This window comes from Pelodiscus sinensis, chromosome 6 (assembly GCF_052426305.1).
Source record: "Pelodiscus sinensis isolate ZL-2025 chromosome 6, ASM5242630v1, whole genome shotgun sequence".
NCBI classification, from domain to species: domain Eukaryota; kingdom Metazoa; phylum Chordata; order Testudines; family Trionychidae; genus Pelodiscus; species Pelodiscus sinensis.
In genome coordinates, this window is record NC_143057.1 from 55,904,137 (window position 1) to 55,917,327 (window position 13,191).

A 13,191-nucleotide genomic window follows, 5' to 3' on the forward strand; every position below is an offset into this window, starting at 1 on the left:
ATGGGACTGCTTCTCATAAAACCATACAGAGACAGAATCACCAAACAGGTGAAAGGCGCAGGCTCAGGGCATGTCCCTGATCCTCTCCCCCATCCAGGACTGCCCCAGCCTCAAGCCTCCCTCCCTCTGTGTGTCCATGAAGGAGTCATGGGGAAAGGGAAGTTGAAGCCTCTCCCAGTCATACAGGAACATTGCTGGCTGTTCCCCTTCATCTAGTTTGCTACATTCCTCACTCTGGCTGGGAAGCAAAGTGGGTAGATGAACCTGGACTAGTCCCAGCTGGGATACGTGCACTTCTCCCCCAACTATGCCCACTGGAGATGCAGTGGCCATGGAGAGGTGCTTCTTTCTTGGCCCCAAGTGGCTGTGGTGAGAATCATAGGACTGGAAGGGACCTCGAGAGGTCATTGAGTCCAGACCCCCGCCCTCAAGGCAGGACCAAGCTCCGTCTACACCATCCCTGACAGATGTCTATCTAACCTGTTCTTAAATATCTCCAGAGAGGGAGATTCCACCACCTCCCTTGGCAATTTATTCCAATATTTGACCACCCTGACAATTAGGAATTTTTTCCTAATGTCCAATCTAAACCTCCCTTGCTGCACTTTAAGCCCATTACTCCTTGTCCTGTCCTCAGAAACCAAGAGGAACAAATTTTCTCCTTCCTCCTTGTGACACCCTTTTAGATATTTGAAAACCGCTATCATGTCCCCCCTTAATCTTCTTTTTTCCAAACTAAACAAGCCCAGTTCATGAAGCCTGGCTTCATAGGTCATGTTCTCTAGACCTTTAATCATTCTTGTCGCTCTTCTCTGTACCCTTTCCAATTTCTCCACATCTTTCTTGAAATGTGGCGCCCAGAACTGGACACAGTACTCCAGCTGAGGCCTAACTAGTGCAGAGTAGAGCAGCAGAATGACTTCACGAGTTTTGCTTATAACACACCTGTTGATACAACCTAGAATCATATTTGCTTTTTTTGCAACAGCATCACACTGTTGACTCATATTCAACTTGTGGTCCACTATGACCCCTAGATCCCTTTCTGCCATGCTCCTTCCTAGACAGTCGCTTCCCATCTTGTATGTATGGAACTGATTGTTCCTTCCTAAGTGGAGCACTTTGCATTTCTCTTTATTAAACTTCATCCTGTTTACCTCTGACCATTTCTCTAACTTGCTAAGGTCATTTTGAATTATGTCTCTATCCTCCAAAGAAGTTGCAACCCCACCCAGTTTGGTATCATCTGCAAACTTAATAAGGGTACTCTCTATCCCAATATCTACATCATTGATGAAGATATTGAACAGTATGGGTCCCAAAACAGACCCTTGCGGAACTCCACTTGTTATCCCTTTCCAGCAGGATTTAGCACCGTTAACAACAACAACAACTCTCTGACTACGGTTATCCAGCCAATTATGCACCCACCTTATCGTGGCCCTAAGTTATATTTGCCTAGTTTATCAATAAGAATATCATGCGAGACCGTATCAAATGCCTTACTAAAGTCTAGGTATATGACATCCACCGCTTCTCCCTTATCCACAAGGCTCGTTATCCTATCAAAGAAAGCTATCAGATTAGTTTGGCATGACTTGTTCTTCACAAACCCATGCTGGCTATTCCCTATCACTTTATTACCTTCCAAGTGTTTGCATATGATTTCCTTAATTACCTGCTCCATTATCTTCCCTGGGACAGACGTTAAACTGACCGGTCTATAGTTTCCTCTCTCCCCGTGGCAGCCTGCATTCTGAACCATTCATCTCCAGTACCACCCCAGATCAATGATTTTAAATGAAGCATGTACATTTTAATTCTATTTTCCCTGAAAAAAAAATTGAGTTAAGGACCTGAGCAACACTGGGTAAATCTTCTAGTACCTCTATAATTGTTACATCAGCCTTTTCAAACTGAGGCAAAGTAACCCCAGTCATCGGGAATTATATAACTGTGCAAGATAGTCTGAAAAGGCCCATGTAGCCATGCGACAAAAGTGTTCTCACTGGTCTTCAACAACTCAGGTTAAATGTCAACAAATCTTAGATTTCAGTTTATGGAAAGAGAACTGGATCTCTTCTTGGTTAAGTAAGGTGGCTCTCCAGAAGTTCCTGTCCCTCTTAAAATGGTAGAGAAACATTTTGATTCTTGTTATCTTTGAGAGATGGTTCACATTAAGTGGCAGGACACGATCAGAAATAAAGCTAGTTTCTATATTTGGCATCAAATATCTCCATTAGTATGGTTAAGATTTTGGTGGCTTTCTTGGTATGGACATATTATTAGGATAGAAGACCAATAAATTCTGAAATGTGTTGACCAAGGAATGGCTCTACCCAGCTGGCAATAAAAAGTTGACAAAACATTCCCAAACCCATCTGAGACTGCCTAGGGGACTGTGCCTTATCTGAACCATACACAGACCTGCACACAGTGAGGTAACATACATCTAAATATGCAATAAATAAATTACAAGACAGTTTGGGTACACACAAACAGATATAAAACAAGTGTCTACCGCAGGGGGCAACCAACCGCATGCACACCATCAGTGGCATGCAAGCCAGTTTTCATTGGCACGTGGGTGGGAGCTCAGCCCTGCCCTGCGCCATGCAGCAAGGAGCCTGAACTGCTGCTTGAGCCTCACAGCCGGCCCGGCACAGGCAGGGAGTTCACCTGATTGGTGGGGACGGGGAGTTGTCTTGCTGAGCAAGCAGCTGCTAAAAGAGTTGCTCCATGGAGCAGCAAGATAAGGAAGTGTTAATGGCTTAAATTTACAAACACCTAGGGCTCGTCTACACTGGCCCCTTTTCCGGAAGGGGCATGTTAATTTCACAGGTCGTAATAGGGAAATCCGCGGGGGATTTAAATATCCCCCGCGGCATTTAAATAAAAATGTCCGCCGCTTTTTTCCGGCTTTTAGAAAAGCCGGAAAAGAGCATCTACACTGGCCCCGATCCTCCAGAAAAAAAGCTACTTTGAAGTAGGAATAAGATCCTCCGGAAAAGGGCTTTTTTTCCGGAGGATCGGGGCCAGTGTAGACGCTCTTTTCCGGCTTTTCTAAAAGCCGGAAAAAAGCGGCGGACATTTTTATTTAAATGCCGCGGGGATATTTAAATCCCCCGCCGATTTCCCTATTATGACCTGTGAAATTAACATGCCCCTTTCGGAAAAGGTGCCAATGTAGACGTAGCCCTAAAGAGACAGACAGGTGCCTAATAGGAATTGCATTTATCTTCATTTGACTTTTAATGGGAGTTAGACATTGGGGTTTTCTGGAGTGCAAAGCAGGTTAGACATATATCTGCCTCTTCAGGTACCCAAATACCTTTGTATATCTTGGTCTAGATCTAAAAAACAAAGCTAAAGGCTCTGATGGGGAATTGTCAACAAAAGCATAACTCATGTTTTTCCCTGTGTTACCAGAACTGGATGAAATATGAGGACCTATTTTCACAGGGGAAAAACAAAGTATTAACTTATGGATTCATTTACATTTCGAAGAGTGACAAATGGACCCATTTTTTAATTTTTTCCTCTTTTTCAAAATGCCCTACATCTTTTCTATTCTCTCCTCTCCCCCCCAAAGAAATTAGTGAAATTTTTCCTTTACAAAAAGCCCCTCCAAAAACTGGTAGTAACTAGTTATAATAGACTCTGAAATTTGAGTTAGTGAAAAGGCATGGCATTTTTTGTACAAGAGGAACCATTTTGACAATGTCGACAGTTTGGGATGAGACAGTTTTGTGTTAGAAAAGAGTCCTTTCCTGTGCCCTAAAAGAAAAAAAATACTTCAAAAATTTCAGCTCAGTGTTACACTCAGACACTTGGGTGCATCTTCAGCTCCCCTTAGTGCCACCAGGAGGTGTGTGTGCTGGACATCTTACAGAGTGAATTTTTAACTGCAAAGCAGTAGTTCAGCCCACTAATTCAGCTAAAAGTACTGAAACAGAAGACGGGACTATGCAGCACTTTAAAGACTAACAAGATGGTTTATTAGGTGATGAGCTTTTGTGGGTCAGACCCACTTCCTTAGATCAAATTGTGGAAGAAAATTGGCATGACCATATATACCAAAGGGATACAATCAAAAAAAGTGAACACACTAAAAGTAGTGTGTGGTATGTCTCCTTGAGCTGTAACATACACCTCCAGCTGCTGTGTAGATGTACCCTTGTGGACTTCCCTGAGCTCACTCAAGAAGTCTCTGATGAAGCCAAGAATTAAGCCTGCGTATCCCGAAGCAAGTAAGAAAAAGATTCTAACAGAATTGTTTTGGAGTGTTGCAGATAAAACTCTGATCTAAATGATTTTTTAAATCCTGTGTTACTAAAATGGTAAGATCTGCATCTTAATTTATTAATGAAGTTGCTGTAAGTAGGAATATTATTGACTTTAAAAAGTATCAATGGCATGCAGAATCGTAAATAGAAGTGAATAAGTTAAATCTCAGCATGCCATTTCTGAAAGGTTGCTGGCCACGGTCTACAGGTTCACTATCCTTACACCACAAGAAACTCTGTTAACAAAAGTGTGTCTTATCAGAGATTTGCTTCATTATATTTTATGTTTTTATTTTATTTTTAAAATCCATCCCTCTTTGCATTGGAAAGAAGCATTTTAAGAGATGAAAGCTATCTGACAATCTTGTCCTTCAGAAATAATTTTACTTCTGTTATTAAGCCACCACAGACTTCAGTGCTGCAGACCAATTTGTTTTCATTTTGGACAACAAAAGGACGGCAGCTTTATCCTCAATTGTAATTATTCAATGTAAGACAATAAGGACTGAAAGAGTTATGAGAAACCTGAAGACAGAACTGTGAGGAACACCAGCCTAAAACAGGAATCTAAGTCCTTTTCAAAATAAACAAGGATAGAGTAAGAAACCTCAAAGGGCAGAAATAAGAAACATCAATTATACAAAATGTAGGTGTTCTAAGGAGTTTAGTTTCTGCAACATCATTTCTGATCTAAATGGCACCATATGTTGCCTGCTCATGGTTTCAAAGCAGAAGGGCTATTTGAAAACAGAAAAAGAATAATCATCAAAGGTAGAAAAATCAATATTTTCTCATGGGGGGAAAAAACAACTTTCTTTTTTATTTCTATACTCAACCTTACATTCTGCATAAAGAAAATTGCTGGAACACTGGTACATTTAGTTTCCTGCAGGAAGCCACACACTCTTATACGCTAAAACTGGGCAACAAACTGCAAACTAGCAACTCAAATAGTGAAAACAAAGACCATGTAATGTTTCCATTGATCCATGCATGAAATGTCATACAAGGATAGACTACTTGATATAGTTTAATACAACAGAGTAATGCTACATACCCAGTAAATCATATGACAAGTCATAGTCAATGCTGCTGTGAAGAGAACTTTGCAGCCATGTGAATCCAACATATCACCAGAGAGGTTAACAATCTTCAAAACATTTACCACCAACTGCTTAACAAGATGGATAAGTGCAATGTTTAAAACAAGCATGAGTGGCATTTCCTAATGTCCAGTGAAGCATCTCCTGGTAACAGGGGCGGCCTGAGGCGGGCTGCGGCAGCTGGCGCCCCAGGTGGAACATGCGATCGGCGCCCCCGCCTGCACAGCCATCAATGGCATGACATCATCATTGGGTGCCCCGGGTGCCCCATTGAAGACGGGGTCTTAGGCAATGGCCGAGTCGGCCTATATTCACGGGCCGCCTCTGCCTGGTACAACAGATTAACAATATATTTCCAATCAATCTCAAAGCAATCAGGTGAGCCACACAGTAATCATCTCTGATGTGCCAGCAGAAAATTCCATTTTTTTTTAACTGGTCAGTTTTCCCAAATGTATTTTTCTCCTTGGAAAGGTTTTGGACCTCAAGAATTTCTATAAAAATTTCAAACGGAAAAAAGTGTTTTCTTTCTGGTGCATTATTTCACATACATATGACTAACAGCTGAAAAAAACCCATAAAATAATCTAGCCTGTTGATGAAATGCAAAACAAAATCACAGCATGTCATATGTATATACCCAACAGGTGTTTTTATCGTTTTATGGGACACTGCCATTGTAAGAAAATACAAGGATATTATTTAACTAAAGAGGATGGAAATAGGGTGATACTGTTAAAATACATAAATAAAATCTCTCATATGCACTTTATTGTTAAACATTAAATATTTTAGGGGTTGTGCAGTTTTGTTAAAAAAACACCTTCCCCTTCGTATTCAGGTATGAGAATCATTTCTTTTGTTTTCCTTAAAACATTAGGTTTTCCTTTGCTATCCTTCCTCCCAAATAAAACTATTTATCAGAACTTAAACCAGGTTGCCTATACTCACGTAAATACACACACACACACACACACACACACACACACACACACACACCCCCCAATCTAAGGACAAAGAGAGAAAGAAAAAAATAATTCACGATAAAATGGTTTATTTAAAAAAAAAAAAAAAAAGGCAACCGGGGAAATCCTATTATCTGGTAGCTTCTGCCAAACAAAAGTACAAGTGAAATTTAATTATTTATTACCTACTGGAGAAACAACTGACTATTACTTAAAAATCTTGGGTGCACTGATTACAACATTTTTTCCTGAGACTGAAGATGAAAACTGGAATCCTGCCTCAATTTCCTTTAAACACTCCCATAAAAAAGAATTGGATGTGGTGGCCTCTAGTTTGTTATGTGTCTCCTTCTGGCTCTAACCAGGTATCTACCATACTCCACTCTTTGAGAAAAGAGCAGTTACAGTAATGTGGCTAACAAAACCTTGAGACACTCATTTTCTTACTAGAAAAACAAATCTGTCAAGTAAGTTGCCTTTGAACAAGTTATGTTTAATAAGTTTTCCTTCTGGAGGAGGAGGGATGGAGAGGCAAGAGACACGAAGCTATGAGGGAAAACATTTTTTAAATAGTAAAACAGTGGTGATGCTTAGGTAATACTAGAGTGAAGAAAGACATTATAATAATGTCAAGTGAAATAGCATAAAATAATTCTTTACCTTTTTGATACATCAGATAAATATGTGTCCTTTGATAAATGTGTGTCCTTCCACAACAAACTCCGAGGGGGCAGAAAGTGTCCATCACAGATATCTCTAGTGTGACTTTCTGCTTCATGCATCTCACTCTTCTTTATTCATTCTGTTTGTTGGTGTGGGTGGGTGAGAAAGAGGCTGACAGAGTGAGGAAAAAGAGGAGTGGGAGGGAAGGCAGAAAGAAAAGAGCAGCAGATACATCATTTAGTTTCAAAACTAAACCTGCGTCTACACTACCGCTGAGATCTGTCGACATAACGTCGACAGAACTCAGCAGTTTTGTCGATGCTGGTAAACCTCATTTTACGAGGCATAACGCCTTTTGTCGACAGAGTTCTGTTGACAGATGGTGTTATTGCATCTAGGGTTGCGTCTAGACTGAAGGGTTTTGTCGACAAAGCAGCTAGAACTGAATGTAGTCTAGACGCTCTTTGTCGACGGAAGCTGTGTCGACAGTATCTGTCAACAAAACTTCTGTCGACAAAACCCTGTAGTCTAGACGTACCCTGTGTGTGTATATGTGGGGAGGGGGGGAGAGTGGGAGTAGGGGAGAGAAGTACAATACAGAACCAAATGGAGGGAACGTGGGTAGCAATGTCATAATCCAAAACCCAGGGAGATCAATGGAAAGACTCCCAATTAGATTTGGATATGGTTCCATATTAAATTTTGCTTGTAGGGCACCCAAGTATGACTTTAAGCGCCATATACTGAAGTTTTCTTGCAATTTTGGGTACAAAACATAGAAAGAAGTATATAATCGCAAAAGTGTATAAGTATAATCTTAGTTCAATGAGGTCCCAGTACTGACTAAAGGCTCTAGGTGCTACCACAACACAAAATATTAATAGTTTATAGCTTGCAGCCCTATTTGTGTGCCGTGTATATGGATTATAATTTAATTTTCCCAATAGAGATGAATTAAACCACAGAAAAAATATAGCTTATTTATTTATATATTTACATTGTCCCCAGTAACTCAAAGGGAAAATGACTGTTTCATCATTAAAGATTTAAACAGGCCAGACTGGGAATGAAAACTCAGAAACCGTTACTCAAACTGACAGTTGATTTGCAGCTAAAGTACTTCCTTTCAGCTTCACATATTCTGATAAAATGACAACCTGACATACTGTGACACTATTTTGAAAATAATAAGTCTAATGAGGAATCGTTGTGCTACAATCTAATCTCTAGTGTACTGTTTAACCCCTCTTTCTGGGTTTGGGGAAATCACATAGGGTTTTTTCTTTTAAAAAATTATGTTAAATCACATTGTTTCTATTACTTGTCAAGTGTAATGTCTGGATTTTCTCTCACTGACTAAGCATCTCTCTAGTACTAGCTTGTTTTATTTACTTTTTTCCTCCCTTTTAAGCAAGCCAAGAAAAATACATAGTACAAAGGGAATTATCTACTTCAAAATGCAAAAGAATAAAGAGGGTATTTTAAAGACCTTAGGTGAATTTGAAGGAACAATTTATTGTAAGAAAAATGAAAAGCTAGGTTGAAAATGACGTAATTTACTTCACTGGAGGAGTGAACTCTGAGACTAGGATTACCTTATCCTTTATCACATTTATTCAGAAGTTTCCTTGAGTTCAAAAGTTCACAGCAGTCATTTATAATGGCATATTACTTCAAAAGCAAGTCAGAGGGAAAGCACTGCTTTTAATCAGCACACAAGTACAATCATTATGCAAATCTTACTAATAGGGCTAGTTCTAGGAATGGGACAGAGCATGCCGATGTTCAAACAATTAACAGATGCTATTTAAAAAGATAACGGAAAAAGAAAAACCCTGAGTTATAGCCACAAGAGCCTGTATAAATACCACACTCAGCCCTGGAAAGAACAGAAAATTATGGGCCTGATTCTGCTTCTATTGAAATTAATAAGAGTTTAGCAGTGGTTGCATAGGGAGGGAAATGACAGGCAAGCCTTTATTGTTTTATGTTGTAGAGCAGTGGTCCCTTCAGCAAAAGTTTACCCACCCAGGCCTGACCAGAAGAGACAGAAGCTGTGCTAAGTGGTCTCAAAGAAGGTAAAAACATCAACTCATGTGCATGTAATCCTCAAGACTTTGTCAGGCATACAAAGCTTCCATCCACCATTACATGGAAAATCCTCCACAACCTGATTTATTTTAGTATTAGGCACTTTGAGGGAACATCAAGATTGCACAGTCCTTATAGGGGCACAAACTATGCACACTCCTAGCAGGGGTATAAATAGTAGTATAGACTGCGAGGCACTGTTCAGATTAGGGATGTTACATAGCATGTAATTGAATAGTCATGTAACTGCATCAAATAGTAGCGCTTACACAACTATTTGATAGTCCCTGGGGGCGGGGCCAGCAGCCAGTGTGCTCCCAGCTCCACTCCCAGGGAACTCCCTGACACCCCATGCTGCTGCCTCTCTATCAGAGGCAGCAGCACAGGGTGGCAGGTGGAAGCCAGTCTGTGAGGGAAGACAGTTTAAAAACCAGCTCCCTGCCAAGGCTGGTGCCCACCTGCTGCCCCCCACACTGCTGCCTCTGATATAGAGGCAGCAGTGCAGGGCAGAAGCAGCCCCTGTCTGCGGGGGGCCCAAGCTCACCACAGTCAGAGGCTGTGCTGGCATCCCACGGAGCTGGTTAACCAACTGAACAGAATGTTTAACTAATCAACTAATTAAATGGAACTTTACATCCCTAGTAGAGAAGGGCTCCAGCAGGCAGAGCTGAGCCTACTAGTGCTTGTATCCTTCTGGGCCCAGAACTTCCCTCCCTGGGGGGGAGGAGCGGGAAGAGGAGAAATAGGGATGGGGGTGGCCAGAGCCCATACGCAGCATGAAGATGCCTAGGGCACTGTCATAAATAGGAGCTGCTAAGGAGAGTCAGACTTACCGGGAGAGTGAAGAAAGGGTTAAGCAATTGGAGATGCACCTGAGGTAGGGGACTCAGGCATTCAGCCATTGAAATGCTGATAGGAATTTCAAACCGAGAGAGAAGGGTTTTTCTTCCTCTCTTCTTTGTTTGAGATCAGAGCAGGTTTTTTTTCCAGGTTTGGAAGGAGACAGGCCTTCCCAGGAATGGACTTCTTGGATTGTGTAAGGAAAAGTTTAGATAGTCTGTCTGGTTTTATGGTTTTCCGTGTTTGGAAATCATGTCTGAGCTGGCTAATTGTTTTTCCGCCTTTGAAACAAAGGATTATAGCCCAGGGTTTTTCCCTGACTATGTCACTTCATGGCTATTTAACACCTAGTCATTTACTATGCTTGCATCAGTAGTTTTGTTTTCATAATAAAAGTGTTTTTCTTTTTGTTTTCATTAACCAGTATTGGTTGATTGTTGTGTCCTCAGGGGGACTGAGATCAAACAAGTCTGTCTCTGAGAGTCACAGAGACAGGTTTTACAGAGTTTATCCTAAAGCCAGCCACTCATCTCTGCACTCGAAGTGTCAGGCTGGGGAACTGAGCCATGACAGGCACCATGAAATTTGGGGATATTTGGTGCCCCATATTTCATGGTGCCCTACACAGCTGCGTGTTTTGCATATGGGCGGGGACAGCCCTACCATCAGATCTCTGCTGTTGGGGCCTTTCCTCGCTGCCTCCCCTCATCAAAGCCTTTCAATGCTGCATGTAACTACATACCACAGTGTGGGCACAAACTGATTTTCACTTAGTTACACACACCCTACAGGCTGCTGCTAGTAATGTTCAGTGCAGGCATAATCTTAAAGACTAGCCAATTAGCCCGGCATAAGATGGGATTTTCAGGTCTCTCCTCCTTGTCAGTCTTCTCTCCTGAGCCTCCAGTGTGTGTGTGTGTGTGTGTGTGTGTGTGTGTGTGTGTGTGTGTGTGTGTGTGTGTGTGTGTGTGTGTGTGTGTGTGTGTGTGTGTGTGTGTGTGTGTGTGTGTGTGTGTGTCTCCCCCTCCCCCCCTCCGCGGAGCCCAAATAGCCTTTTGGGCTCCACGCTCCTCATGCTGCATGGAGCCCAAACGGTCACTTGCACCACTTGCTCCCACGCGGTGGCCTGGCTGAATGGCGCAGAAGTCAGCCAAGCACCATGGCGGGAGGCGAAGGAGGGCGGGGTGGTGACGTTCACGGCCAGGGGGCGGGACCTGGAGCTGCTGTCACACCACCCCGCCCCCCTTCCCCTCTTGCCGTGGCACTTGGCTGACTTCTGTGCCGCTCAGCCGGTCCGCCATGGGGGAGCAAGCGGCCGTTTGGGCCCCACAGTCCCCATGCAACACGGGCCGCCCAGAGGGAATAGCCAGCATTTCAGACAACAGCGTCGCCCATAGGGAACAGCCAGCATTTCAGCATTACAGACTCTCAGACACTGGGCTACTATATATATGATTACTGTTCAGAGACAATTTTCAGTCTGTATACAACTTGCATATCAAGAAGGAATGAGTATAAGTATGCTCATAAGGGCAAGATCTTGATGCTGATACTTATGCAGGGTAACACACTCTGCATACTTACAAAGGGCCGTTCAGGGCTGGCCTTTGGGCAAGGTGAGCAAAACGGCTGCCTTGGGCTCTGCGCATTCAAGGCCCCACGCTGCCCAGCTCCCGGTCTCGCCCACCCAGCTCAGCCATGCTGCCTTGGGCCCCGCAAACTCTTTGTCTGAGCCTGGGGCCATTATATGCTAGGAATTTACATTGGTACAACAAGATCTCTCAGGGTTATGAAAAATTCATACCTGAGAGATGTAGTTATTCCAACTAATCCCCAGTGTGCTTTACAGCCTCTTAGGCAAATGTATTACCTATTAGAAATGTGAAAGGTTAACCAGTTAACTAGTAAGCATCACCCTCAACATCACATTAAACCAGCTAACCAATTAAACAGGATTTTACATTCCTATTACCTATACAGATGGGAAAATCCAATGTATGTAGTGTCTACATTAAAGTGCTGCAACTGAACTACAGTATCATCTTAAGTGTAGATATACCCTGACTCTAGAAGTAAATAACTACTCAAATGGTGAAATCCTGCCTCTGCAGAAATCAATAGGAGCTCTGCCATTGACTTCAATGGGGCTGAGATTTTACCCAGCATGAACTGAGAAGACAGTATGAGACCTTCAGTTAGCATTTGATGATTCTTCTCTGCCTGCTTCTCATTACTATTCCTGTAAGTTCTCTTATGAACAAGTTTTAACTGCATATTTTAAAGATTTTAAAAGAGAAAAATTCACCTTTATAACCCCCCTCAGAAAACTTTTGAAGTACCTTTATATTTTTAAATAAACAGTCAATGGTCGGGCAACTGAGGGAGCTGAATTGTTACATGCTTTTGAAGATGAACCACAAAGTCTGTCAAGTACCAATATGCATTTAACAGTAATAAATACAATCAATTTCCAGATACACATTTGTATTTCCTTCGAAATTTAAGCAAAAGAAAAAATGTACTCAAAACGTTAAACCAAAATGCATACACTTGCCCATTTTGGAATGGTATCTAGAAAAATAAGCTTGATTGTTTTAATTAGCCCTGAAGAAAAAAACAAAGAGATGGAAATTAATATTTGTTATTTTAAAATTGAAGTAGCATGCATGGTTCATGCACTCTGCAAAAACTGATGTACTATATTATATATTAAATCTTAATGAAAGTATCAAAATGAGTAAAAAGGTTAGCTAATCCATCTGAACACAGATATTTGATTTGCTGTATTTGATTAATTCATATTTGTATACACTTTGAACTATTAAAAGGCTATTCAGTGATAATTTGAAATATTCCACAGTCATAGGAAGTTAACACGCTTACTTTGCCTCACCACATATCAAAACACAATTGTTTTAGACAGGGTGACTTTCATGTCAACTGCATTTGCAGAAAAAAGTGTGTGTAAACATTTTCAATCAGCTAATTCTTTCCATAGACGTTGAACCTCATTGACATGAAAATGAGTTAGATGAAATGACCCACAACACTCTGTAAGTGATGTGTGTGTGTGTATTTATAAAAATGAAGGGGGAAACCATACAAAAACTTCATCAGAACACATACTAGAGGCAGAATGTATTCCTGTTATTATAAGTCACATTTATAATACCATTGTATTACTACAGACTACTGCAATGTGTAGATACAGCTTGTTAGCTGTATTTGACACCAGATATCAGG

General features: G+C 41.4%; 1 protein-coding gene across 7 annotated transcripts in view; it reads right to left on the bottom strand.

The window, feature by feature from the left end:
* Positions 1 to 13,191, bottom strand: part of SNCAIP (synuclein alpha interacting protein) — a 133,112-nt gene that overhangs the window by 83,634 nt on the left and 36,287 nt on the right. Inside the window, exon 2 of one of the 7 annotated variants that reach the window (XM_075931948.2) lies at positions 7,015 to 7,188. The exons of the other annotated variants lie outside the window; for them this stretch is intronic. The gene's annotated coding sequence lies outside the window, so the exon portion shown is untranslated. The remainder of the gene's footprint in view (positions 1 to 7,014; positions 7,189 to 13,191) is intronic. 7 annotated transcript variants of the gene reach the window in all.